The 27,676-nt window shown below is 41.0% G+C and overlaps 1 pseudogene across 1 annotated transcript in view; it reads right to left on the bottom strand.

Annotated features, from left to right (window-relative positions):
- The window catches only part of LOC110211377 (signal-regulatory protein beta-1-like), a 26,885-nt pseudogene extending 15 nt beyond the window's left edge, over positions 1-26,870 (bottom strand). Inside the window, exons 1-6 of the transcript XR_013484781.1 lie at positions 26,649-26,870; positions 21,915-22,262; positions 11,367-11,680; positions 4,870-5,193; positions 1,282-1,400; positions 1-919 (exon numbers count right to left, since the gene is read on the bottom strand). The exon at positions 1-919 is cut by the window's left edge and continues 15 nt beyond it. The product of XR_013484781.1 is annotated as a signal-regulatory protein beta-1-like (transcript). The remainder of the gene's footprint in view (positions 920-1,281; positions 1,401-4,869; positions 5,194-11,366; positions 11,681-21,914; positions 22,263-26,648) is intronic.
- Positions 26,871-27,676: the final 806 nt, after the last annotated feature.

Raw genomic sequence — 27,676 nt, 5'->3', positions numbered from 1 at the left:
TTATTAAAGGCATTTTTTATAGAAGTGAAGAACTGAAAACAAAATAATGCCCAAATAAAATTGTTGTACATAAATGTAATGATATTTCTGCCATGTGAAAAGCAAAAGATGTTAACTATACAGAGAAGCATGGAAAGACTCATAGAATTAATCATATATACATAATGACTACACCAATATAAATGGAGAGAACAATAACAGCAGATTGAAAGTGAATGCCATGTAATTTCAGTGCTCAAACTTGGCCTTGAAGAAATGATATGAGAAAGTACCTCCCTCCATTCTTTGCAGAGGTGGGGGCACTTTAGGTGTGGAATACAACAAATACTGTCAGCTTTGGTTTATGCATTGGCTAGCTCTGCTGAACTAGATTTTTTCCCTCTTTTTTCTTCTTTGTTGTAAAGGATGGCTATCTGGGTGGGTGGGAGGAGAGAGATCATACTGGGAAATAAAACTGACAAAATACTGAAAGATGAGGAGCATTGGCCATTCTGAGAAACCCATAGCTATCTATGCAAAATGATTGTGTAGGTTCTGCAGTTGGATAGTTCTCTCTTTTGCTGATGGGAAACAGTAGTGAAAGCTTCAGAAATCAGGGCTTAGTGGTCCCTTCCCTTCTGCCTTGGCGTGTGGATCTATGCTGGGAGACCAAGCCCAGCCTGATGCCTACCACACTCTTCCTCAGGCACAGCTCTTGGATCAGAGGCTCCCAGAGGAGAATTTGGGGTCAGCTGTCCTTTCCAAAGAGGAGAAGGCACCTAGGAGCAGCAGGATACTTTTCAGGGGAGGGTGTGGGGTGGAAAGCACTTTGTCTCTTGGATTTCCAAGCCTAGGTCAGCATCCAGATTGAAGGCAGGAGGAAGCTGAAGCTAAGGAGCTGGAGCTGAGGAATGTAGAACAGAGTGGGCAGCCTCTGAAACTTCAGGAAGAAATAGAGAACAGAGATAAAACAGATTCCTCATTAACTCCCCCTGTCCTACCCTCTCCCTGCTCCACCCATTATGCATCTCTGCCCCAATCTGGCCTTTCCATCTCCCATCCTTCCATTAAAATGTCTCTGTTGAGAACCAGGAGCCATTGTGAGGATCCCAGGAAACTGTTGAGAAATCTAGGAGATCTTGGGCGAAGTATGGCTTAATGAGGTCCCACCAGCCACTGTTTTGAGACTGAAATGCCTGACCCACAACAGTGAGGCATAGTTTGCTGCTTCTTTGGGCTGGGGTCACTAAGTTTTGGGGCCTTCCTCCCTCAGTTCCCAGTTGATCAATTGCAGGCTAAAACCCCCATCTTACCTTTTGTTTTTTGCTTTCTGAGAGCATAGAGCCAGGATATGCTGAACAACAATAGCACTTTCAGTCCCAGGAGGAAAATTACAAAAAGCTGGCCAGAAACTCCTTGCCCTGAAGGTTAAAGTGACAAAAGGAACTATCATATAGAGGTAGGTGGTGGTGAAGAGGTGTAGAGGTCTGGGGTGCTGCTGGGAACCCCGAGATTTCGACACCAGGCCCTGCCTGAATGAATTCAATTCAAATCTTCTTCCAGCCAGAGAAAAAGTTTATTAGTGATAAATTATATAGGCCAGGTGATGCCCGTCAGGATGAGCAGGCATGAGAAAAGCTCAGCCTTTGGGGCATGAGAGATTCTCAGCCTACTAGAGATAAATCATACAGGCCAGACTCTTAAGGAATCTGAACATTAGTAACTCCTGTGGGGACAAGCAGGCATAATAAAGTCTCAGCCTTTGGGAATGAGAGATTCTCAGCATCTGAATGGGGGCCAGGGTGGATCTTATATACAGTAAAGTAACTTTGGGTGGCCAGAGGAGGGGGCTGGGAAAAGGGTCTAAGTAAGAATTCCAATTGGAAGTTCTCAGTGATTGAATAGACAATGGGAATAGATAATGAAGGACTGGAAGGTAGAAGTTTGAAAGGCATCTGCATAAGATCAAAAGGTGGGGCTAGGGCTTTCAAAGGGAGATAAGGGGAGTCGATAAGGAACTGTTTGAGACCAGAGTAAGGGCTTTCTGGGGCCCATAGACAAAAGGGAGCCAGATTCTTTTTATGGCAAGGGGCAAAGGTGCATCTGAATAAGATTAAAAGTTAGGGCTAAGGCTTTCAAAGGGAGATGAGGGTCTGGGGCCTGTAGACAAATGGGAGTCAGATTCCCTTTGGGGTAAGGGGCTAAGATCTCGGCTTGGGCCTATACCCCATCAGTGGGGAGGGCATGTGAGTAGCTGATGGCAGATAGTCTTTAGATATCTACTTTCCCACTTTGAGACCACTTATGTCTAGTCCAGTCCCTGGATTCTCAGCTAATCTTGGAGCCTCCTAGCCTCCTAAAGTTATCCTTAGGTCAACAATCAATAATTAATCAATCAATAAACATTTATTAAGCACTTACTATGGTCCATGCACTGGGCTAAGTGCTAAAGTCCAGGGCTTGGGCAAATATTATGGAGAATGACTACCCTCACCCCATTACTTATATGACCCTACTGGGTTATATACCCTGTTCTTGGAAAGAGAAGAGGGTGACAGTTTATAATGTTGTTCAAATCCAGAGATCTGAAGAAGATCCCAGCTTTGTTACTTAACTACCAGGACTACTTTGGGAAGTTTACTCATGCTCCCTTGATCTCATTTTCTTCATCTGTGCAGCATCTGGGAGCACCTTCCAGATCACATAGGTCCTCTCATGACAAACTACCTGATGAGCCTTAATATATTTACTTTTACCAGACAGAGACCACAATTAATCAAAAGTAAAAAAGGCATTTAATGAAATAGTATAGTGTAGGGTCACATAAGTAATGGGGTGAGGACAGTCATTCGCTGTAATATTTGCCCAACCCCTGGACCTTAGCACTTATCCCCTCTAGCCATTTGTCCTTTTCCTTTTCTGTCATGTTAGCCAATCCGATAGGTGTGAGATGGTACCTCTGAGTTGCTTCAATTTGCATTTCTCTAATTAATAATGACTCCGAATTTTTTTTATATGATTATTGATAGCTTTGATTTCTTCTAAAAATTGCCTGTTTATGTCTTTTGACCATTTATTAAGTGAGGAATGGCTTGTATTTTTTATAAAGTGGGCTCAGTTCCCTATATATTCGAGAAATGAGGCCTTTACCAGAGATATTTGCTGAAATTCCCCACTGTCCCAGTTTCCTGCTTTCTTTCTAATTTTGGCTGCATTGGTTTTGTTTGTGCAAAAACCATTTAATTTTATATAACCAAAATTATCCTGTTTATCTACTATGATCCTTTCAATCTCTTGTTTGGTCATAAATTCTTCTCTTATCCTTTGATTTGACAGGTAGTTATTTCCTTGCTCCCCTAGTTTGCTTATATCATCCTTTATGTCTAAATCATGTACCAATTTTGACCTTATCTTAGTATATGGTATGAATACTCATCTATTGATAATTTCTGCCAGACTGCTTTCCAGTTTTTACTCCTAGCAGTTTTTGTCTAGTGGTGAGTTCTTGCCCCAGAAGCTTGGATCTTTGGGTTTATCAAACAGCAGATTACTATGGTCATTTATTTCTGTATGTCGTATACCTAATCTATTCCACTGATCAACCACTCTATTTCTTAGCCAGTACCAGATTATTTGAGGATTATAGCCTTATAATACAGTTTAAGATCTGGTACAGTTAGGTCACCTTTCTTCCCATTTTTTTCATTAATTCCCTTGATATTTTTAACCTTTTGTTCTTCCAGATGAATTTTGTTATTATTTTTTCTAGCTCTATAAAATAATTCCTTAGTTGTTTGATTGGTATGGCACTGAATAAGTAAATTAATTTAGGTAGAGTTGTCATTTTTATTATATTGGCTCAGCCTACTCATGAACAAAATATTTCTTCAATTGTTCAGGTACTTTCATTTGTGTGAAAAGTATTTCATAATTGTGTTCATTTTGAGTATGGTTCTTAAAACCTATACAAAGAGAGGATGACACCCTTATGAATTGTTATGAAGCTATAATGTTATACCCTTTCAAAGACATAACATAATAATAGCTAACATTTATATAGCCCATGTGTCAGTCACTGTGCTAAACACTTTAGGAATATTCTCATTTGATCCTCATGACAACCCAGGGAGGTAGATGCTAATATTATCTTCATTTGAGGAAACTGAAGCAAACTGAGGTTAAATGACTTGCCCAGAAGTAACACAGCTAGTAAATATCTGAGGCTGGATTTGGTCTCAAGTTTTAATGACTCCAGACCCAGCACTCCATCCACTGTACCACCTAGCTACTTTGAATTACCATACAATAATATGTGACATGCTAGTGCAATTCTCTGTGATGGAATAAGTATTAAAGCTGCAGTAAAGACAATAATGATGGACCTTTGACAATGACATCAGTGTTTCCTACCCCAAAAGGAAGGAAAGGGAAGAAAGAAGCATTTTTAAGTGTCCACTACATGCCAGGCACTGGACTATATACTTTATGGTATTATCTTATTTGATTTATACAACAATCCTTTGAGTTACAGGTCCAGCACTCTCTAGATGACATCTTGCAAAGCAGAATGAACCCTGGATGAGGTATCAAAGACCTAGATTTTAGTCCAGACTCTGTTACTTATTAGCTGTGTAACCTTAGGCAAGTTGCTTCTTAGCCACTGCCCTGCCACAGGGCAGAACCACATGAAACATTGGGTCTGAAAGAGCTTTGTAGATTAAAAAGCCTTTGTACCCATGTGAAAGATGATACCAACAACAATTACATCATCCCTGGTCAGATTAGTCATATTGGGTCTAAATGGACCCACAGAGTTGAACCTATTCTGATTCTTTCCAAACTGAGCAGCAGAGAGCTAGAGTTGCCTTATGAAAGCAAAGATGAACTCACCTGATTCTTTTTTATCCATAGTCCCAGAAAGAGATGAGGCTATAAATATTTTGCTGGCATTGATTGGAGGCTGGGAATCATGCAATACCTGACAAGTGATCTCCCGGGCTTTTTGACCATACACATTTATCAGTAATGAGCTGTTGAGGCTATAGGTGCCGTCTCTGTTCTCTGTGGGTTCAGATATCTTCCCTATCACAATCTCAGTGCCATTCTCTAGCCAGATGACATTCACAGCTTTGGGGTAGAACTCCATTATATGACAGGTGATGTTGTTGTAGTTCATGGCAAGTAGTTGAGAAGAAATATTCACTTTAGGTAGGACTAGAAGAAAAGGCAAAGCCCTTGGGTTAACTAAATGAGGACCTGTCTGTCTCCAGACCTATGGACCATCACAGAGCCACAGGGATTGGAGCAGGAACAAACAAGGACCAGGTCTCTGCCCTGGTGGTAGGTGTCCTTGAGCCTAATGGGGAATCCCTAACATCAGGGGCAACAGATTTTCCCATTAGACTGTAAGCTCCTTGAGGGCAGTGACTGGTTTTTTTTCTTTCTGTATCCCTAACACCTAAGCAAAGTATCCTGCACATCATTTGTTTCAAGTATTTCTTGACTTGAATTGACTGAAAACCACTAAGAATGGAGTCTGTTCCTCTCCCTCAATTGCCCATTTCCTTCCCAAAGCTCACACTTTATTCGTTTGGGCTGCTTTCATTGAGTGTATGGATAGTAACGTGTTTCTTTCAGTGAGATTCAAGGACTGGATTTTCAGGGGCATGGGAGACTAAGTTTCCTGTTCCAGCTCCTGTGATCTGCTTTCCCTAACATGAGCATAGGATATATAGATTTGTAGCTAAGGGGAACTACTTCTTCAGGGATGATGAGAAGCTCTCGGATTATACCAGGCTATTAGGACTTAAGGAAAGCAGACTCGGCTCATGCTCATAGGAGACTGATCTAGTTATGATGTGATATCAGAGCCAAAGGCACAGGGAGTACGCGCACCAGTCTGTGCCTCTGTCTTCTTGTCTTCAGGGTATTCCATAGCACATGTGAGGTCCAACCAAGAGTTGGTCTTCTGTGTCAAGGCTGCAGACTGACCTGAATGGTTCTTAAACATAGGGGGTTACACTATGTTTTACACTCAGGAAGGGAACCCTTTGTATATGCATCAGCTGAGGGCAAGCAAATCTCAGGGACACTTGAAGACACCAATCATGGGAAAGCTAGATAAGGAGGCAGGTGCTCAGCATTTAGACTAATAGCTGTCAGTCACTTTGACTTTTTCTATCTACAGAAACTTGGCTCTTTGGGAGAAGTGGCCAAATATGATCAGGTAGGCCTTAGAGGCATTTCCCTTCCTCTAGTCAATCAATCAACCCTAGATGCTTTGGCTATAAATACAAAAGTGAGACAGTCGCTTGCCTTCTAGAAGTTTATCTTCCACAAGAGGAATACAATAAATTCACAGATAAGTAAAAATGATATACCTAAAAAATAAATACAACGATGGAGGGCAGCACAGAGGTAGAAGATGGAATGTATGGAGAACAGTAAATAGCCGGGTATGGCTGGAGCAAAAATGCAAGAGGAAGGTTAATAAGCAAACCACTGGGAAAGTTAGGCTGGAACTAGATTAGGAAGAACTTAAAATGCTAATTAGAGGAGTTTCTATTTCAACATAAAGGCAATCAGGAGCCATTGAAGCTTCTTATGCAATGGGAGTAAAATGGCTAGACCTATGCTATAGAAATATCACTTTCATGGCTTTTTGGAGGATAGATTTGAAAAGGGAAGAGAGTAGAGAGAGGGAAGCCAATTATAGGAGGCTACTGCCAAAGACTAGGTAAGAGGTGATGAGTTGGATTATGGTGGTTATGGTATGAGTAGAGAGAATAGTCTGTCAATAAACACTCATTAAGTGCCTATTGTGTGCTAGGCATTGTGCTAGGCACTGGAAAAGAGAAGGGGATGAAGGTGAGAAATTTGGAGGTGGAACTGACAAGCCTTGGCATGATGGAGGACATATAGTCTTGCATACAGTAATCAAATAAGAGTAAGAGCCACGGATGACTCCCAGGTTGCTAATCTAGGTGGCTTCCTCAATAGGAAAAGAGAACTTAGGAGGTGTAGGACCAGGAAGAAAGAAGTAATGAGTTCTGTTTTAGACATGTTGAATTTGAGATACCTATGGGCCACGGAGGGAGAGATATTAAGTAGGCATTTTGAGATTCAGGACTGGAGTCCCAGAGAGAGATGAAGGCTGGACATGTAAGTTTTCAAAGCGTTTACATAGAGAAGGTAGTTAAATTCACAAAAGTGGAGAAGAACACTAACACAGAGTGTAGTGATAGAAGAGGATAGCACTAGGGTGCATCCATGCATAGATGGCTAGACATGAATGAACCTGCAAAGGAGAACAGAAAGTTCAGTCTGACAGGTAGGAAAAGAGCCACAACAACTCAAGAAGAAGAGTATCTAGAAGGGTGTTGTTGACAGTTCAAATACAGCAGAGAGGTCAAAAAAGGTTGAGGACTGAGAGAAGGCTATCAGATCTAGCTATAAAGAGATCACTGGTGACCTTGGAGAGAGCAGTTTTAGAGGCGTGGTGAGGTTGGAACAGGGGAGGAGCAGTATAAGTGACGGAGGAGAACTAATAATTAGAATTATGCCACTGAGGGTTGAGAAGTGAGAGGTAAGAAAGATTGAAAGCAGGGAGACTGCATTTTTTCCTGGGTTTGGCTATGAAAGAGTAAAGAGACTGTGAAAGGAAGAAGAAATATGCGATAATAGCTTGAGGGGATGGTAAGGCCAAATGAAGGGTTTTTTTGGTTTTTCAGAATGGAAGAGATTTGAGCATGTTTGAAGACAGGAGGGAAAGAGTCAGTGGGGAAGAAGGGGTTGAAAATTCAGGAGGGAGAGAGAATGTGATCAAAGGAACAAGCTCCTGAAGAAGGCAGTAGGGGATGGGATCAAAGGCACAAGATGAAAGTTTGCTGATGGGCAGGGAGCATAGTCAACTTGTCCTGCAACAGTGGAGCAGAGGAGAGTCTGGAGATTATGCTAAGGTGATCTGAAGTATGGAATTGGGATGAGTAGAAATGCATGATGAATGGCTTAAATTTTTTTCAGTGAGGCATGAAATAAGGTCCTCTACTGAGTGGGAACAGGGAGATCATATCATAGTACAGGTGGGCTGAAGGAGAAGATGGAGTATAATGGAGTTGATCAACAAACAGGAAAAGAATTTGCAAGCAGTAGCGAGTGCCAAGTGGAGGTTGGGTAACACTCAGTGTCCCTGATAGCACAGTTGAGTGATGTCTTCTAGTGGTGCTAGATAGGGGCAGTAGCAGAGAAGGTAGAGAGGGTGAGAGAAATACAGGGATGGGGTTTGGAAAAAGCTGAGCAATGACAGGACAGTGGGTCAGGGGCTTCAAGGGTTAACAGCAGCGTAAGGTTAACTAAAGGTATTTTGGAGGGGGAAAAATCAAGACCAGAGCAAGGGTGATGGCCTGGGAAAGCAGGTCGGAGTCAGTGTAAACCAGGGACACAGAGCAATCTGAACACTTCATACAATAATAAGAGCTAGTATTTATATATTATTTTAAAATTTACAAATCACTAATTGCAAATATTATCTCGTTTGATTCTCACAACAACCCTGAGAGGTAGGTACCATTATTACTATCCCTAATTACAGAGGAGGAAACTGAGGCAGATGGAGGTTAAGTGACTTGTCCAGGGTTACTCAGCTTGTAGTGTCTGAAGCCACTCAAATCTTCTTCACTCTAGGTCTAGCACTTTATCCACTGTATCACCCAGATGTCTCTGGCAGCATACGGTATAAATATTTTTATGCCCCTTTCCTAACTCAATTTTTTTCACCTTTGAAGGGACCTCTGCATAACATGAAACATGAAAACCCCCAAGCAAAGTTAGGAACTCTGTCCACATTTATCACTCCGTCTCCTTTGTCTCAGTCTTTGGGCAGACCTGGTTTCCTTACAGGGATCTTAGGGTCAGTTACCTTTGTTAAGATAGAGTTCACCCTCAGTATCTGTAAGATCTTTGATATTAATCTTCCCAAGAAAGATAATGAGTATAACTGCTTGCCCATTGCTGTGATTGATATATTTATTTCCATTGGAAACCCTGTGTATCCAATAGAGTCTGAGGTCCCTCAGTCCTGTCCCAATGTTAAAACTACCCTTTCCTCACCCCTTGAGGCTCATGATTCAAATCTTCTCTTAATACTCTAACCATTTGTGTGGCCATGAGGCATGTAGTAGAAAGAGCACTGGGACTGGAGACGGAAGACTTGAATTCAAATGTGGCCCTAGATGCTCACTAACTGTGTGACTCTGGGCAAGTCTCTTTGTCTTTTTTTTTTTCCACTTATGCAGTAGGAATAATTACAATACCTACTTCACAGGCTTATTATGAGGATTAAGTGAGATACCATTTGTAGAATGTTTAGCACAGTTCTTGGCACATAGTAGGAGCTTTATAAATGCCTTCCCTTGTTTCCCCTTATTCTTGCCAGCCACCATGATGCCAGGTGAGGTTGTTGTAGTTCATGGCAAGTAGTTGAGAAGAAATATTCACTTGAGGTAGGACTAGAATTCCTACCCTATAGTCATTTCCTTGCCAGCCACAATCAAACTCACAGGTATATCCTCTATCCCAATCCCCTCCTCTTTTCAGTTCAATCAGTAAATCCATAAACATTTATTAATCACCTACTATGTGCCAGGCGCTGTGCTAAATGCTGGGGATACAAAAAGAGGCAAAAAATTAGTCCTTGCCCTCAAGGAACTTACCATCTAATGAGAGCAACTACAAGCAAACACATATGTGGAAAGCAAGCTATATACAAAGTAAATAGGAAATAATTAGCAATGTAGGGCACTAGAATTAAGAGGGAAGGCTTCCCGTAGGAGGTGGGATTTTAGCTGGGACTTAAAGGAAGGGAGATCAGTAATCAGTGCAGAGGAGGGAGAGCATTTCAGGCATGAAGGAAGCCAGTTCTAGCACCTTAAGCGATTGAACTTGGTGCCCTAATATTCCACTCTAACATTTGAAACCAATTATCCCTCCCATTCTAGTTATGCCTCTCATATGTGTTGTCTCCCCTACTGGAATGTAACCTGTCTTTGATTTTGTATTTGTGGGTCACCCCTTCCTCCTCAGCTGGGCATATGAAATTGGAATATAGTAAGCACTCAATAAATGAGTTTTCCTTCATTATTCTAATCTACCAATAACAACGGCTCACATTTTCCTAAAGCTTTGTGTGTGTGTGTGTGTGTGTGTGTGTGTGTGTGTGTGTGTGTGTGTATGTATGCAGGTATATCTATATCTATATATCATCTTTTTCTCCATCACTTTGGAAGATTGCTGTTGTTCAGTCATTTCAGTTGCGTCTGACTCTCTGTGACCCCATTTTGGGGTTTTCTTGGCAAAGATACTGGAGTGGTTTGCCATTTCCTTCTCTAGCTCATTCTATGGATGAGTAAACTGAGGCAAATAGGGTTAAGTGACTTGCCCAGGGTCACTCAGCAAGTAAGTATCTAAGGGCAGATTTGAACTCATGAAGATGAGTCTTCCTGATTCTAAGCCCAGTGCTCCATCAACTGTGCCACCTAGCTGTCCCCTTTGGGGGATAGGTAAGATAAATATTATTATGCCCTATATTGTGAAAAGTCTCAGAAAGGTTAAATGTCTTGCCCAACATCAAACAGTTGGCCAATGGCAGGCCTTGACCCAAGTCTCCTGACTCCTCCTTCACTATGCCATACTTCTCTTCTTCCTTGTCCTCCTCCATCCTGGCATTCTCAGGACAGAAGCCTTGGTGACATATGTCTCACTCTGGTGCTGCCAAGAACCCCAGTATCAACTGCTGAATTGGGAAGCAAGTGCAGAGTATTATGGTAGGATTACTAGTTTTGGAATCAGAAGACCTGAGTTCAAGCTCTACCACCCAAATGTACAAGGTGGTGACCCCAAGGAGGTGAGTTTCAATGTTTAAACTTTGAGTTTCCTCCTGTGTAAAATGGAGATTGTTAATATACTTGCACTTACACAATCAGAGAAAAGCCTTGTGAGCTCTCAGTGGATTAGGAGCTGTCATTATCTCTATTGTTTAAAGAATGATCTCAAGAGGCAGGCTCAGGGATGCTGTGAGTAAGGGTTAAGGCTATATGAGAAGCCAGTTCCCAGGGCTGAACCTCAGAAAATTATATTTGGGCTTTATAGTTAATAGATAAGGGTCAACCTTCTTGGGTAACTCTGTCAAGCCAATGAGTCAAAGAGCATTTATTAAAGGCCTGCTCTGTACCAGACACCGTGCTAAGAACTAAGGATACAAAGAAAAGCAGAAGACAGTCCCTGCTGTCAAGAAGCTCGTGATCTAACGGGGGTCAGGCCTAGGCTCCAGAACCAATTAGGGAACATAGGTTAGGAAGCAGGGAATGTGCCCAGCACAAGGATTCACCCACCTCGCAAAATGTCTGACAAATTCTTTGTCCCTCGAAGAGGAGTTTGTAACGTGCTGTGATTCACCTCACAGATAACCTCGGAGTGGACGTCGCTACCTTCTAGTTTCAGCTGCACAGTGCTGGTGACATTGTAGGAGCTACTATCGCCTTAGGGAAAATGTTGGCCCGCTGGTTAGAAATCTCATTCCCATTTTTAAACCATTTCAGGATGATGGCTTTGGGAAAGAAGCCCATTGAGTTACAGATGAAATTCACCATGTGCTCACTGTTTACTCTCTCCTTGGGGCCAGACACCACAGGTACAGAAGGTTTGGCTGGACACAGAAACAATTAATAAATACAATGAAATAAAAGTCCTAAATAAACAGTAAAAATTCCAAACAAATATAAAAGAATCATTACCAATGCCCAGTCTCTTAGTTGCTTCTTCAAATTACTGCTACCTGGCTTCCATCTTAATACTCTATCCCTTTCAGAAAAGAGGTTTTTAAAAACTATAAATATGGGGCATCTAGGTGGGACAGTGAAATAGAGCACCAGCTCTGGAGTCAGGTGGATCTGAGTTCAGATCTGGCCTCAGACACTTACTAGTTGTGTGACTTGGGCAAGTCACTTAACCCTGTTTGCCTCCAAACCACTTCCAAAAACAAACAAACAAACCAAACCTATAAATATAGTGGAAAATGGTAAGAATATGAGTCTATCAATGCCATAAACTTCACTGATATAACGTACTTTTTTTATTGAGAGTGTCAGGGGAAGGAAAATATCCTTATGTCTCCTCAATATTAAGAAGGAGCTTCTAAAAACTGTGGAAAGAACACACCTTTGGAGTCAGAAGATGTGGGTTCAGATTTGCTGTCAGGTTTTTACTACTCATATAGCTTTTTGCAAGTCACTCAACACCCTTCCGCGTTCCTCGTCTCAGTTTCCTCATCTATAAAATGAAAGGGCGTGGACTAAAAAGCATCTAAGACCTCCTCCAGATCTAGACCCCCAGTTCTGTGATCTCATGTCTCTCCTCTCACTAAACTTCTTGAAAAGCTGTCTATACTCGTAGATACCACTAGTCTAAACTGCCTATACCCTGAGAGATCAAAGAAAAAGGGAAAAGGACCCCAAATATTTATTACAGTTCTTTTTGTGGTGTCAAAGAACAGGAGAATAAGGGGGCGTACATCAATTGGGAAAGACCGAACAAATTATAGTATATGATAGAATATTATTGTGCTGTAAGAAATGATGAAGCTGGTTTCAGAAGAACCTGGGAAGACTTACATTATGGAAAATAAAGTGAGCAGAACCAAGAGAACATTGTACACAGTAACGGAAATATTGTAATGATAATCAGCTGTGAAAGACTTAGCTACTCTGATCAAGACAATGATCCAAGACAATTCCAAAGGACCCATGATGAAAAATGCTGTCCACCTCCAGAGAGAGAAATGATGAACTCCGAGTACAGATTGAAACATACTTTTTCACTTTTTTCTTATTTTTTTCTTGTGTGTTTTTTCTTTTGCAACATGAATAATATGGAAATATGTTTTTAATAACATCACATGTATAACTGATATATTTTTTGCCTTCTCAAGGGGTGTCAGAGGGAAAGTAAGGAGGGAGAGAATTTGGAACTCAAAATTTTAAAAGTGAATGTTAAATTTTTTTTTACATATAATTAAGAATATTTAATGAAACAAATACAATATTTTAAAAAGAAATGATGAAGGGGATGGGAAAAGGGAAAGGAATAAGCATTTATATAGCATTTAAGTGCCAGGTACTATGCTTTTTACACATATTATCTCATCTGATGTCTCACAGCAACTCTTCAAGTTAAGTACTAATATCCTTATTTTGTAGATGAGGAAACTGAGACAAACAGAGGTTAAGTGACTTGCCCAGGATCACAAAAGTAGTAAGTATGTGAAGCTGGATGATTTTAGAGAAATCTGGGAAGATGTATTTGAAATGATTCAGAGTGAAGGGAGTAGAACTAGGAGAATCATTTTCAAAATAACAACATTAAAAAGACAAATAATTCAGAAATTCTTAAGAACTCTGAACACTTCAGTGACCAACCACAATTCTAGAGGACCGATGGGGAAATGTGCCATTCTGTTTTCAAGTGTGTTATTGTAAATAATATATCGTTGGATTCTGGTTTCTAATCCACTTTGCTATCCACTTTAATTTTATGGGTGAGTTCATCCCATTCACATTCATAGTCATGATTACTGACTGTACTTCCTTTTATTCTATTTTCTTCTGTTTATCCTTCTCTCTCTCTTTTTATTGCTCTCCTCAAAAATATGTTTTGCTTCTGACCACTCCCTCCTTTAGTCCATTCTCTCTTTTATTGTTCCTGCCTTTTCCTATCCCTTTCCCCTGCTACTTCCTGATTGAGTAAGATATCTATATCTATATCTATATCTATATCTATATCTATATCTATATCTATATCTATATCTATCTCTATCTCTATCTCTATCTCTATCTCTATCTCTATATCTATATCTATATCTATCTCTATCTCTATCTCTATCTATCTATCTATCTATCTATCTATGTACTTGCCTACCCAATTGAGTATATATAGAAATTCTTCCTTCTTTCAACCAACTCTGACAAGAGTGAGGTTCAAGCATTGTCCACCACCTCCTCATTTTTTGTCCAGAGTCACAAGATGGCTTGATACCTTGATTGCCCATTACTGAGTGATAAAGTCTTAGGAGTTATATGTATCATCTTCCCATATAAGAATGTCAGCAGTTTAACCTTAGTGAGTCCCTCATGATTTCTCTTTCATGTTTACCTTTTTATGCTTCTCCAGAGTCTTGTGTTTGAATGTCAAATTTTCTGTTCACCTCTGGTCTTTTCATCACGAATGTTTGAAAGTCCTTTATTTCATTACATGTGTACTTTTCCCCCCTAAAGGATTACACTCAATTTTGCTGGGTAGGTTATTCTTGATTGTAATCCTAGCTGCTCTGCCTTCCAGAATATCAGATTCTAAGCCCTCTACTCTTTTAATGTGGAAGCTGCTAAATCTTGAGTGATCTTGACTGTAGCTCCATGGTATTTGAATTGTTTCTTTCTGATTGCTTGCAATATTTTTTTCTTGACCTGGGAAATTTGGAGTTTGACCATAGTATTCTTGGGAAATTTCCTTTTGGGATCTCTTTCAGGAGGTGAATGGTGTATTCTTTTGGTTTCTGTTTTACCCTCTAGATTTAAGATATTGAGGCAGTTTTCCTTGATAATTTCTTGAAATATGTCTGGGCTTTCAGGTTGACAATAATTCATTAATTATCTCTTGATCTCTTTTCAGGATCTTTTCAATCTATCTTCTAATGAGATATCTCACATTTTCTTCTAATTTGTTTTATTATTTTAACTTTGTTTTATTGTTTCTAGATATCTTAAGGAGTCATTTTCCACTTGCCTGATTCTAATTTTTAAGAAATTATTTTCTTTCTTTCTTCCTTTTTTCTTTTTGCTAGGCAGTTGGGGTTAAGTGACTTGCCCAGGGTCACACAGCTAGTAAGTGTCATCTGTTGTGTGTCTGAGACCATATTTGAATTCAGTTCCTCCTGACTCCAAGGCCAGAGCTCTATCCACTGCACCATCTAGTTGCCTCAGGAATTATTTTCTTTAGTGAGATTTTTGCATCTCTTCTTCAATTTACCAATTCTTCTTTTTAAGGAGTTCTTTTCTTTGATGAATTTTTGTGCCTTGTTTACCATTAGGCCAATTCTGTTTTTTAAAATGTTCTTTTCTTCAGTATTTTTGTGCCTCTTTTATGAAGCTATTTATTCTTTTTTCATAATTTTCTTGCATCACTCTCATTTCTCCCCAAATTTTCCCTCTACCATTCTTATCTCTTTCTTTAACTCTTCCAGCAATTATTTTAGGTCTTGGGTCCAATTAGCAGTCTTCTTTGAGCTTTTGGTATTAGTTGTTTTCATATTGTTGTCTTCTTCCGAGTTTGTGTCTTGGTCTTCCCTACTATCATAGTAGCTTTTTATGGTTAAGTTCTTTTGTTATTGTTGTTTGCTCATTTTCTATCCTTTTTCTTGCCTTTGAACTTTATGTTAAAGTTGGGCTCTGCTCATGTGGGATGAACAGGCACTGTCCAAAGCTTCAGGTTTTTTTCCATGCTGCCATTTTCCAAGTCACTTCTGGGAGTCTGAAAGTTTTTGGTGTTCCCAAGGTGTACGACCTGGGGAGAAGTGTGATCACTGTTCTCCTGGTCTGTGTGCTAGTCTGTCCCCAGGAAGGGTCTCTGCTTCTCTATAGCCACAAGCACTAGTGCTCCTTTTAGCCCTGAAATTGTGACCAGGTCCCTTGTTCTCCTATGGCCACAAGCCTCTCAGACCTAGGATTATGACCAGATGTTCTTCTCCTCTGTAGCTGCAAGTGTTAGTGTTCCTTTCTGCCTTGGAACTGTAACCAGAACTGCTTGTGGGCAATAGTGTTGCCAATTAGCACCAGCTGTACTCAGTGCCAGAAAATGAGCCCCTCCTATCTCTTTGTCGCTAGTTGTCCAACTACTGTGTTATCTCTGGGCTGAGAGCTCCTGAAGCTGCTGCTTCCACTGTCATAGGCACCTTCAAGGCCCACCCCAGTGTGACAGACCTCTCCTGCCGACCTCGTAAGTTGTCTTAGGCTGGAAAAATGTCTCATCCTGACATTTTGTTGGCTTTACATCTCCAGAATTCAGTTTGAGGTATTATTTTAAAGTTGTTTGGAGGGGAATATTGGGAGAGTTGACTGGATTGCTGCCTCTGCTCTTGTAGAGTCTTGTCTCTGCCTCTGTTGCTGTCTTCTGAGTTTATGCCTTGGTCTTCCCTGCCACTGTAGTAGCTTTTTTATGGTCAAATTGGTTTTTTGTTGTTTTCACATTTTTCCAGACTGTTTCTTGACTTTGAACTGTATGTTAAGGTTTTGCTCTGGTCACTTAGGGGGTGAGGAAGCATTTCAAAAGCTTCAGGCTTTTTCTTTCTTTGCTATCAGAGGGAGTTTTGTGGGGCTGTAAGTTTTTAGAACTTCCAGGGTGGTATGATTCAGGGAAAGAGACGGTCACTGCTCTTCTGGTTTGTATTCTAGTTTTTACCCAGGAAGGGCCTCTGTTCCTCTGCAGCCACAAGTTCCAGCACTCTTCCTGGCCCTGGAGCAGTGACAAGGTTCTTCTGTAGCAGCAAGTCCTAGTGCTCCTCTCTGCCTTGGGACTGCAACCAGAGCTCCAGCTCCCTTGTGACTGACCACAAATGCTCCCCTCCACCTGGACCTGTGGCCCGGAACTGGCTATGGTACAATAGAGGTGACAGACAGCACCAGGTCCCGCACCCGGGGCTAGCGAAGGATCTCTTGTAATTTCTTCCTGACAAGTTATATGGCCTCCATACTGTCTCTGGGCCAAGAGCTCCCCAAACCATTGCTGCCACACTGCCAAGGGCCTCCCCTGGTGCTGCCTCTGAGTGTGCTCTGGGCCAGCCCCTATCTCGGTATCGCACACTTCTCCTGCTGACCTCCTTAGTTGTGTTGGGCTGGAAAAATGTCTCACTCTGACCTTTTGTTGGCTCTGCTGCTCCGGGATTTAATTTGGCATCTTATTTTAAAGTTGTTTGGAGGACACTGTTGTAAGAGCTTGGCTGGGTTGCTGCCTCTACTCTGCCATCTTGGCTCTATCTTGAAATTAGTGAATTTCAACAGGATAACATGGTTCGTTACCAAAGATTTCTTGTAATCTTTTGTCAAGCTTCTCTTTTGCATTGAGCAATATTAGCATCCCAGAATGGGAAACCCCTGCTCCAGGGAAGGAGCTGACGTTGATCATTGCCTAAGCAATTGCTACACCCTTGAGAAAGAGTGCAGTACTTGGGAGAGGTTAGCTCTTGCTTCATTAGCTCTTTTTAGTCCTCGACTAGGGCACAGAGTAAATTGAAACAATGTAATCATTTGCTTGATCTTTGCTTAGCAATTGAACTGCAGTCCATTGAGGGAGAGGGTTGTCCAATGTGGGGCCCATTTGAGCATTGTTCAGCCTTTCAGGGATCTATATTTAATGCTGAACACAGCCCCCAAGAACACATAGGCAGGATTGCACAAACACTGCTATTTCCCAATCCAGCAGAAAACAGTTCTTTCTCATTTACTAAAAGAAACGAAAGGAGCAAAGACTGAAGGGGTGATCCAGCATGAAAGATGGATCCAGAGATCCAGAGACATCTCAGACCTCCTTGGGAAAGCCAGTTGTTAAATGTTCAGAGTAAGCATTTTCACCTCAGAGGTTGTCAAATGTTATCACTCAGATCTTGATTTAATTTTTTTGTTGATTGTCTAAATTTAAGAAAGTGATGGACAAAATATTGATAATGCAGATTAAATTTAAAAGTGTGACTTGTGGGAAAGAATCAGTTAAACATTTACTAGCACATCCATGGGTGCATCATTATTTTTCTATGCACATCCAGTTCATGCTTATCAACCTATGAGTCCTGGGTATTTCCAGTTCTGCTGGAAAGAGTTAGAAGATTTTTCCTTATTGCAGAATTCCAGGCCTTATTCAAAGATGGAAAGGAAAAGGCTTTATAAGTGCCACATTTTGGATTAGAAGTCAGCAGGGACCATCAGTACATACTCTTATGTAACTCACCAGGAAAGGCAAATCCAAGCATGCTTTGAAGACCAGGCTTTTATCGGCCAGTCCTCCACTATATATTTAACACTTCAGAGTAACCTTTGTTGAGCATAGGAAAGGGAGAAGACTAGAGCATGAGGCTTATACATTGCCTTCTTTGAAACACTTATATTGAAAATCCCGTGTCCCCAAAGGAGTCTGAGTCACTTTACTTTTGCTATAAAGTATGAAGTATTAACCTTTACACTGATATATGTATATATATATATATATATATATATATATATATGTATGTGCATATATATATACATATATATACATACATACATACACACATATATATGCATATATATACATATACATATATATGCATATATATATACATATATACATACATACATACACACATATATATGCATATATATACATATACATATATACACACACACACATATATATATGTATATATATATATATATATATATATATATGCTAATATTAACACTATAACTTCCTTTTTCCCCTGTGAAAGCCACTGATTCCAATCCTTTGTTAATACTTGAATCCTTTCTTTGGCTAAGAGTTCTTTTTCCTATCCCAGAAATAATCATAGCTTACTTCTGACATAAAGTTCTTCATTACTTCCTCACTATAGTGTTATGAGATAGCTAGTATAAAGTTTATTCCTCTTAGACAAATGGGGAAATGAGGCTCAGAAAGATGAAATGACTTACCGTAGGTCATATGCCCTTAGTAAGTGACAGATCCAGAAGGTGAACCCAGATCTTTTTTTCAAATCCTAGCACTTTGCTACCTAACCCTGGAAAAGTAATTTCAATTGCCACAAAATAAGGAAGTTGGACTAAATGATCTCTAAATTCCTATCAAATTCTAAGTCCTTTAATTCCCCCCCCCGCCTCCTTCTGTTACTTCTTCTCTTCCTCCTTCCCCTTTTCCTCCTCCTTGAAACTACTGTCGATTGGGGGATGGTCCCTGGCCATGACTCATTGACCTCGGATAATGTCTGACAATCTCCTTTTTCCAGGCAGAAGAATGTGTAATGATGTAATGACTGTGATGAACTTCACAGATAACCTCAGAGTGAATATCACTGGATAGCACTGCACAGTGCTGGTGAGGTTGTAGGAAACATGATCTCCCTCAGGGAAAATGGGTTCAGGGGTCAGGGAGCTCATTCTCATTTTAAACCACTTCAGGGTCATGTCTCTGGGGAAAAAGCCAGTTGAGTTACAGGAGAAATTGTCTGGTTGATCCTCTCTCTCTTGGGGACCAGACACCAAAGGGGCAGAGGGTTTGCTGGAAACAGAGTTTCGTGGTGAGTAACTCTCTGTCATTAGATCAAATGTAGTAACTGGTATGAAAGAACTTTTTTCAGTCTTAAAGTACTGTGTGAATGAAAACTGGAATTGTCCTTATCATGTCATTATCATAAAAGTCATTGAACAAGCCATAGCCCAGTTTCTCAGCCCCATCTGATTTCTCCTACCTGGGCATATGCTGATATACTCCCAGTGTGAGGAAAAGGTTTTAAAAATAGAAACTATTTTAGAAAGTGTATTTGTAGTCTTGGTATACCAGGCTTTTCAGGTTCAGAGAGCTGCTACAGAGAAGAGAGACTCAACTACTATCTCACAGTTCAACACTTGGTGTTGTTTTTTTAAGCTTCAATTTCTGGGACTGTGTTTTGGAGGCTTCTGGGAAAGAGAGAAAAACCCAGAAATTACATTAATTTCATTTACATTTTGCACTTCTCTATCTAAAAAAGCAGAAGAAGGCAGCATGCATATTTAAAAGAGCCAATAGAGAAACCAGAGGAAGACTAGACCATGAGTCATTGATGGTGTAAAGTGGAACAAATTCCATCAGCCTTTTTGGTCTCTTCTGAAGCTCTTATGACTTTAATAAATCTGAGGAGCATTATGGGGAGCTATTGGAAGCAGTTTCCTTATCACAATTACACTCAATTAATTTTTTCTCTTTAAGGAAGCAGAGACCTTGAAATACTTGATCCAGCCAGGGTCACTTTCTTGTCCTTGAAGCTCTCTTCTCTCAAAGTTGTCTTGACAGCACTCTCTCTCAGCTTTCCTCCTACCTCTCTGACCACACCTTCTCTATCTCATTTGCTAGATTCTCCTCCAGATCACTCTCTCTAACTGTAGGTATTCCATGGGGTTCTGTCCTGGACCCTTTTCTCTTTTCCCTCTATATTACTTCATTTAATGATCTCATCAGCATCCATCAATTTAATTATGATCTCTCTGCCAGTGTTATTCAAATCTGCCTCTCTTGCCCCAACCTCTCTTCTAATCTCCAATCTCACATCACCTACTGCCTTTCAGACATCTTGAATTGGAAGTCCAGTACACATATTTAACTCAACATATCTAAAACTGAAATCATTATTTTCCTCCAAAGCCATCTCCGACTTCAAATTTTTCAGTTACTGTAGAGGACAATACTAGGGTGGTGACAGTGTCAGAGGAGAGAAGGGAGTATATTTGAGAGCTGTTGACAAGGCTGAAGTGACAGACCTAGGCAACAGCTTGGATATGAGGGGGTCAGAGATAGTGCAGAGTCCAGGATAATTCCTAGGTTGTGAGCCTGAGAGAATGGAAGGATGGTGCTATGCTCTACAATAACAGGAAAGGTAGAAGGAGAAAGGTTTAAGGGGAAGATAATCAGTTCTGTTTTGGACAGAGTGAGTTTAAGATGTCTACTGGAATCCTGTCTGAAAAGACTGAAAGGCACTGCTGTTGATCATTATTAGGAAAATGAAAGGCCTTTCAGGGCTCTGCTAGCTTTTACTTTTTCTCCTCTGCCCTCTGTTCCCACTGTACCCTCTTGCACCCTGCCTGCTCACCACCACTCAATCATTAACAAACCTTCCTTTACCGTGGCCTTCTCTTTTTCATGTTTTACATCATATAGCCCTCATGAAAGTCTGACTTTGCACAAGTGACCACAGCCCTGGACACCCTCCAGAATACTCGGTGCTCTTTCTTTCATGTTCCCTGACACACAGAGCCAGGAGGTTGGCATGCTGCTTGTTCCTTGCTGTCTTTCTGATCTATTCTCTGTCACCATGGCTCAGCAACCTTTCTTCTTTGGAGGTTCAAGCCAAGTGTCCATATCACACTGTCCACACTCCTGTACATGTAATCTACTGACCTTTAAATCATACTCCTTTTCTGAAAGAGTTCAGAACCTGGGTCATAACCATTCTCTCCAACCCACCCCTGCCTTCTTGTCTGGGGACTTTAACATACATGTTAATGTCCCCTCTAATATTATCACCTCTCAGGTCATCAACATTCAAAATTTCCATGACCTGTATTTCCTTTCTTTTTCTTTCTTTCCTCATTTTTTCTACCCAGACTCTTACATGGATGGTCATTTTTAAGACCCCGAAACCGTCCATAATTGTGCCACCAACAAGATTTCAAACTCTAGTTCTCTGATCATAATGGTCTGAGTATAGAGAAGGAATTACCAAAGCAACAGAATTATTGTGGAGTAGAAAACATCATTCTCCCCAGCACCAGGAGACCAATGCCTTGGGATGGGACTTAGTAACCAATGAAAGTTAAGAAGAGTGAATGGTGAAAACCTTGGGGAGAAAAGACTAAGGTCTCTTGGATGGATCAAAAAAAGGCCAGTACCTTGGAACCTAGTCTATAGTCATGGAGGCCTAAGGCCCAGGCCAGGATATTTCATACCTTCCTAGGTTTGGGGTACCTTGTTCTGAAGCTGGAACCTCCCTTGGCTTACTGATTTCCTTCATCAACCTCAAATAAGACTCAAAGAAAGAGAGGCCACTCTGGGCAGAGTTCTGGGCCTGGGATTCCTAGCAGAAAAAGGACAGGAGTCCCAGGCCCTGTACTTACCCATCACAGACAACATGGTGCCCCCACCAGATTTAAGCTCTGTGTTAGGAGTCCCCATTTTGAACTTCACACAGTAATAGGTTCCACTGTCCTCTGGAGTGATGTGGCTGATGCTGATGGAGAAGTCTGTCGTGCTGCTAAGTGGGGCTGTTTTCCTTATCCTGGGGTAGGTGTCTCCTTTGAAATTGTAAATTTCCTGTCTCTGGGGCCCTTTCCCCTTGAACCATTTCACTGGTCCTGCTGGTAGAATTTCAGGCACTGTGCAGTTCAGGGTGACTGTCTCTCCCTCTGCCACAGAGAGTGGATCCTTAGGCTGCAGCACCTTGATCTCCTCCTGGCCTTGGGCTCCTACAAGGAAATATAAGTTTTAACCTCATTTTCCTGCCCTGACCCTCCCAGGATTTTAGCCTAGGTGTCTGCCTCTAGTTTGGGTCATTTGTGAAGCATCCAGATTCTGGATCCGGGGAGAACTGAGAGGGCATCATGGAGAAGGCCTGTAATTCTGGAGCCAGAGATGATGTTGGGCAAAGACATTAGAGCTCAGGTTAAGCACCACCTCCCCTGTGGGGCATTTCCTCTTCCCTCCTCCAACACCCATCCCACTTTATGTTAATACCAAAGGCTTTGTATTTATTTTAGGCATGTTTTTTATTGTCTTCAGGTGTCTGCACTGTTTCCCTCTATTTCAGTGGGATCACCACCTTGAGGGTAAGGGCTCTTGTTTTTCCTTTGTCTGTGAGGTACACAGTCAGCACATAATAAAGGCTTATGATTTGGTGCTCTTCTTTGACCAGCAAGCACTGGACTTGGATCAAGTAAGACCTGGCTTCAAATCCAGCCTGCAATAATCATAGTGTAACACCTGGAGGTCCCTTGCTCTCCTTCCTCCTCAGGAAAATGAGGTTAATGAGTCTGCAAGTAAGTACCACAAACTTTCGATGTGAGGATCAAATAAAAAAATCCACATAGCTTTTGAAGTGCTATGAAAATTGGCAGTTCTAATTATTTTTGTTGCTCTTTTTATCATTATTTGAAAATTCCTCTTATTTCAGATAGAAACCAGTGATAAGTCACTCCTGTTTTTCTTTTCTTTTTCATATTCTAGGAACTATTGCCCAGATAGTTAAAATAATTGCTTCTCAGGGGCAGCTAGTTGGTGCAGTGGGTAGAGCACCGGCCTTGGAGTCAGGAGGACCTGAGTTCAAATTTGACCTCAGACACATAACACTTATTAGCTGTGTGACTCTGAGTGAGTCACTTAACCCCAACTGCCTCACCAAAAAACAAATAAATAAATGTATAAATAAATAAAAAAATAATTGCTTCTCATGATTGAATAAAAGTATTCAAATGGAAAGTCATCTTTGGTAGGCTGACTGATAGCTTCCTTAATTAGAGCACTATTCCAGGAGCAAACATAATGCCCCAGATGATATACACTTCAGCTGCCTCACACAATTTTGATCCACTCTTCAAGGTCTCTGATTATTTGTATCATATTGGAATAGAATATCAGTACATCTCTGTACAACTCACAAAGCATTTACGACAAAAGATTTCCTCATCTTTTTAGAAAAATCATCTCTTTGGGTGACTGGTAATATAAACTGTCCTTATTTCTCCCAATGTGCTCACAATAAGGTTCCAGTTTTTTGGGGTTGGATAAGTTGAAGGTCTCCCTCCCTCCCCCACCAGCCTGAGATGATCCATCCAGATATTACAGGGGACTCTGGGGTCCACTGCACACCATGCCAGCCTGATCACAGGAGAACCGGGTTGACTACCTGCAAATGCCCAAGAAGAGAATCAGGGAGGCTTTGCTGTTGTTCAGTTTTTTTCTGTCATGTCTGACCTTTTGTGACTCCATTTGGAGTGTTAATGGCAAAGATCCTGGAATGTTTTGCCATTTCCTTCTTCAGTGGATCCATTTTGTCAGGCAATCAAAGTGATTTGTCCAGTGTCACACAGGTAGGCAGTATCTGAGGCTGGATTTGAATTTAGATCTTCCCGACTCCAGGCCCAGTGCTCTATCCACTGAGTCATGAGCTGCCTCTTTCAGGGAGGTTAGAGAGAATCTAAGTGTATGGGAGTGAGCACAATGATGAACACCCAATGTACACTCGGTTTCTGTCTTTGCCTATGATAGAATTTTAAGCTGTAAGGAAATTTAGTGATCATTTAATACAATCCTCTCCTTCCCCATTACACATGAAGAAACTGAGGCCTAGAGAAGTGCCATAACTTACCCAAGTTCGCACAGATAGTTACTGTTAAATATTAAGTTAGTAGAGGTATGGTGTGGGTCATGAAACAACTGTGGTTAGATTGACACATTCCTCTGCTTCAATCTTGTATGTGACTTCCTGTTTCCTCAAGCATAAAATAGATCCTCTTCACCCCATCCCCCATCTGCCACTTGAAGCCCTCCACGTTCTGTTTGCAATTACTCCAACCTGAGTTCACATTATTTAACTTTGTGCTTTCTACATACTGGATATTTTCTGATCTTTTTCTGCCATCCCTTGTTCCATGCATCTTCCATCACACACTATCCCAAGGCCTGAAATGTGCTTCTTCTTTTTCTCAGCCTGCTAAAGTTGTTCTCTTTCTGCATGGTTCTACTCAGCTACCACATCTTTCATGAACTTTTCCCAAATCCTTCACCTGAAAATGATCTCTCCCTCTTTGGATTTTCTTAGACCTCTTTGTTTGAATCTCTCTTTTCCTCCATTCTTCCTTTGATCTTTCCTTCCCTCCTTCCTTCCTTCCTTCCTTCCCTCCTCCCTTCCTTCCTTCCTTCCTTCCTTCCTTCCTTCCTTCCTTCCTTCCTTCCTTCCTTCCTTCCTTCCTTCCTCCCTACCTTCCTTCCTGCTAGCATTTCTTGAGCATCAACTGTGCTGGGGATAGAAAGATAAAATTGTAATAGCCTCCATCTCTCGAGGAGCTTATTCTATCACAGTACACCTTTATTATACACATGTAGGTAGGTGACATTTCCTTTCTAGTATAATATAAGGTTGTTGAAAGCAAGGGCTATATCATTTGTCATATTTTAAAGCCCAGGTTTAATCATAGTGATTCCACATAATAATAACAACCACAACAGTAATGATAACCAGCCTCTATATATCAATTTAAGATTTAGAAAACACTTTCAATAACTCAAGTCATTTGATCTTCACAGCAACCATGCGGAGTAGGCACTATTTTTTGCAGATGCAGAAACTGAGACACATAGAGTTTAAATGACTTTTCCAGGGTCACACAGACAGTAATTGACTAAGGCAGGTTTTTAACTCATGTCTTCCTGTCCCCAATTTCTGCATGTCATCCACTGTAGTAGGCATCTACCACGTTCACTGAGATGATTTAAATTGAACACTTCATGACAGTTTTTCCTAGGGCTGATTATCTAGAGTCATATGGTAAAGAGATAACAGGCAAAAGAGAAGGAAAGACAAAGAGCTTTGAGACCACGGTTACTAGGACCCTGCGAAGAAGCAGGGAATCCAGGAAAGAGAGGAAAGAAAATGGTGTATGAAAAAGAATGGCAGAAACGAGTGAATGAGAAGTTATGAAAAACTAGAAGGTACAGGAAAGAGGGGAGATAGAGACCTGGGACTCAGGGATGGTCATTCAGCCTGAGCCAAGACTCATAATTGGAACTCCTTCCTTTTTGCATCCCTAGAGCATGTGATCTGGATGTCTTCTGCCCCAATCACATTCTACTTTGTGTTATATCATTTTATGTCTGCATCATATTCCTCTCCAACATACTGTTAATTTTCTAGTAGAGAGAGACCAAGTTGTTTTACATCTTTGCATCCCTGGTATCTAGCCCAGGACTTTACATATGATGGATGGTTGAGAAATACTCAGACAATTGAGTTGGAAAGATCCAAAAAAACTGGTTTACAGGACCTGGGTTCAAGTTCCAGCTTTACCATTTCAGAGTTATATGACATTGAGCAAATCCTTTAACATCTTCGAGTCTTCATTTCCTCACTGGATAAACATTTGCAGTATTTCAAGAGTTATTTTTGTGTCAAAACATTGTAAATTATAAAGCCCCTTAGACATGTCAAATACTGTAATATTATTGTGTATCTAATATTATTATTATTATCTAAGGCTATGCTCTCCTTTTAGACTGAGAGAGGTTCAGTTATTCATCCAAACAAACCCAGCGATTAGTGGCAGAAGAAGAGTTAAATTATAGGCCTTCTGACACTTACTCCACAGCTCTTGTCACTACAACCACACTTCTTCCCCATAACTCTATTGATGCAGAACATTCAAAATCCCAAGTCACCTATGGAAAGTTCCAGAAGGACTAACAATTGGGGAATCTCATCCATCACAATGACCACTAGACTTGGCTGAAGAAGGCCGAGGTTTGAATGACAGCTGTGTCACTTTCCATCAGTGTAAACAACTTTTTTGAGTCTCCTTTTTCCCAGCTGAGAAATGGAGATAATACTACTTGGGCTTTCTATCTCACTGTGCTCCTGAGAAGAAACCATTGTGTGAAAAGTAACATTCTAGAGAAAGAAGAGCTATATATCAGCTATGTGAACACATCTTTTCTTGTCCTTTTCAGCACTTGACTATCCTTGCAGGCCCTTGGGATGACACCATTCCCAGAAAGCCTCCCTGCCAGTCCATAATGGTCTGTCCAGGCGTATCATGAACCTCTGGATGCTTCCCTCTTCTGCCCTGAAGTTCCCCACTCACCAGAGAAGCCAAGGAGCAGAATCAGCAGCAGAGAAGGCACAGGGGAACCAAGCAGGTAGAAGAGGCTGGACATTTCAATGGGTCTTTGGTCCTTCCTTTCTGTGTGTGACTCTTTGTTGTCTTGGATTCATAGAATGGACGGTGGCTCTCCTGCAGTGAGAAGTTGGAGTCAAACACATCTGCCTCGGCTTGTTGGGTAAACAAGTAGGGTTAAAGGGATCCTCTTCTTGGCTGAAAAATGGGAAGTGGGAGGGATTGAAATTCAACTTCCTTCAGACTCATTGTTTGAGGTCTTGCTGTGAATGGTAATAAAAATCTAGTTTTTATGCAATCAGGTACTTCACTCCATTTTAAAAATCATATAGTTCCTCCCTATCACCTAGGGAGAGAACACTTACTCCTTAACTTGACATTTAAAGGCATCAACAGTCTGGCTCCAATCTACTGTTTTTTTAAATCATGTTTGTTTGTTTTTTTTTTGGTTAGGCAATTGGGGTTAAGTGACTTGCCCAGGGTCACACAGCTAGTGTCAAGTGTTTGGTCTGAGGCTGGATTTGAACTCAGGTCCTCCTGACTTCAGGGCTGGTATGCTATCCACTGCGCCACCTAGCTGCCCCTTCCAATCTATTCTTCCTATGTTATAATACACTGCTCCTTTGTGCATTCAATGGCCCAGAAAAAACAAGACATTCTGTGGTTCATAAACTCATCCTAGCATCTTTTGACTCTGCACACATGCACATGTCACTTCTGCCTCCTTATCTCTGACTTTTGAAATGCTTCTCTTCTTTTAAGGTTAAATTCAGGTGGTGCTTTTCCTAGAAATATTGCTGAACACTGTCCCTTCCCCCCTCCCTATCTAAAAGTGATTCTCATAACATTTTGTTAGAGTTCTACCTGAATATCTTCTTTGTCTCTATCACACTCTTGTTATAGTATGTTTTTGTTGTATAGTTATTTCAGTCATGTCTGACTCTATGACTCCATTTGGGCTTTTCTTGGGAAAGATACTTGAGTAGTTAGCCATT

Source organism: Phascolarctos cinereus, unplaced genomic scaffold, assembly GCF_003287225.1.
Source record: "Phascolarctos cinereus isolate Bilbo 61053 unplaced genomic scaffold, phaCin_HiC Scaffold_2;HRSCAF=192, whole genome shotgun sequence".
NCBI classification, from domain to species: domain Eukaryota; kingdom Metazoa; phylum Chordata; class Mammalia; order Diprotodontia; family Phascolarctidae; genus Phascolarctos; species Phascolarctos cinereus.
The sequence above is the reverse complement of the archived record's forward strand: the minus strand, read 5'-3'. Positions and strand labels throughout refer to the sequence as shown.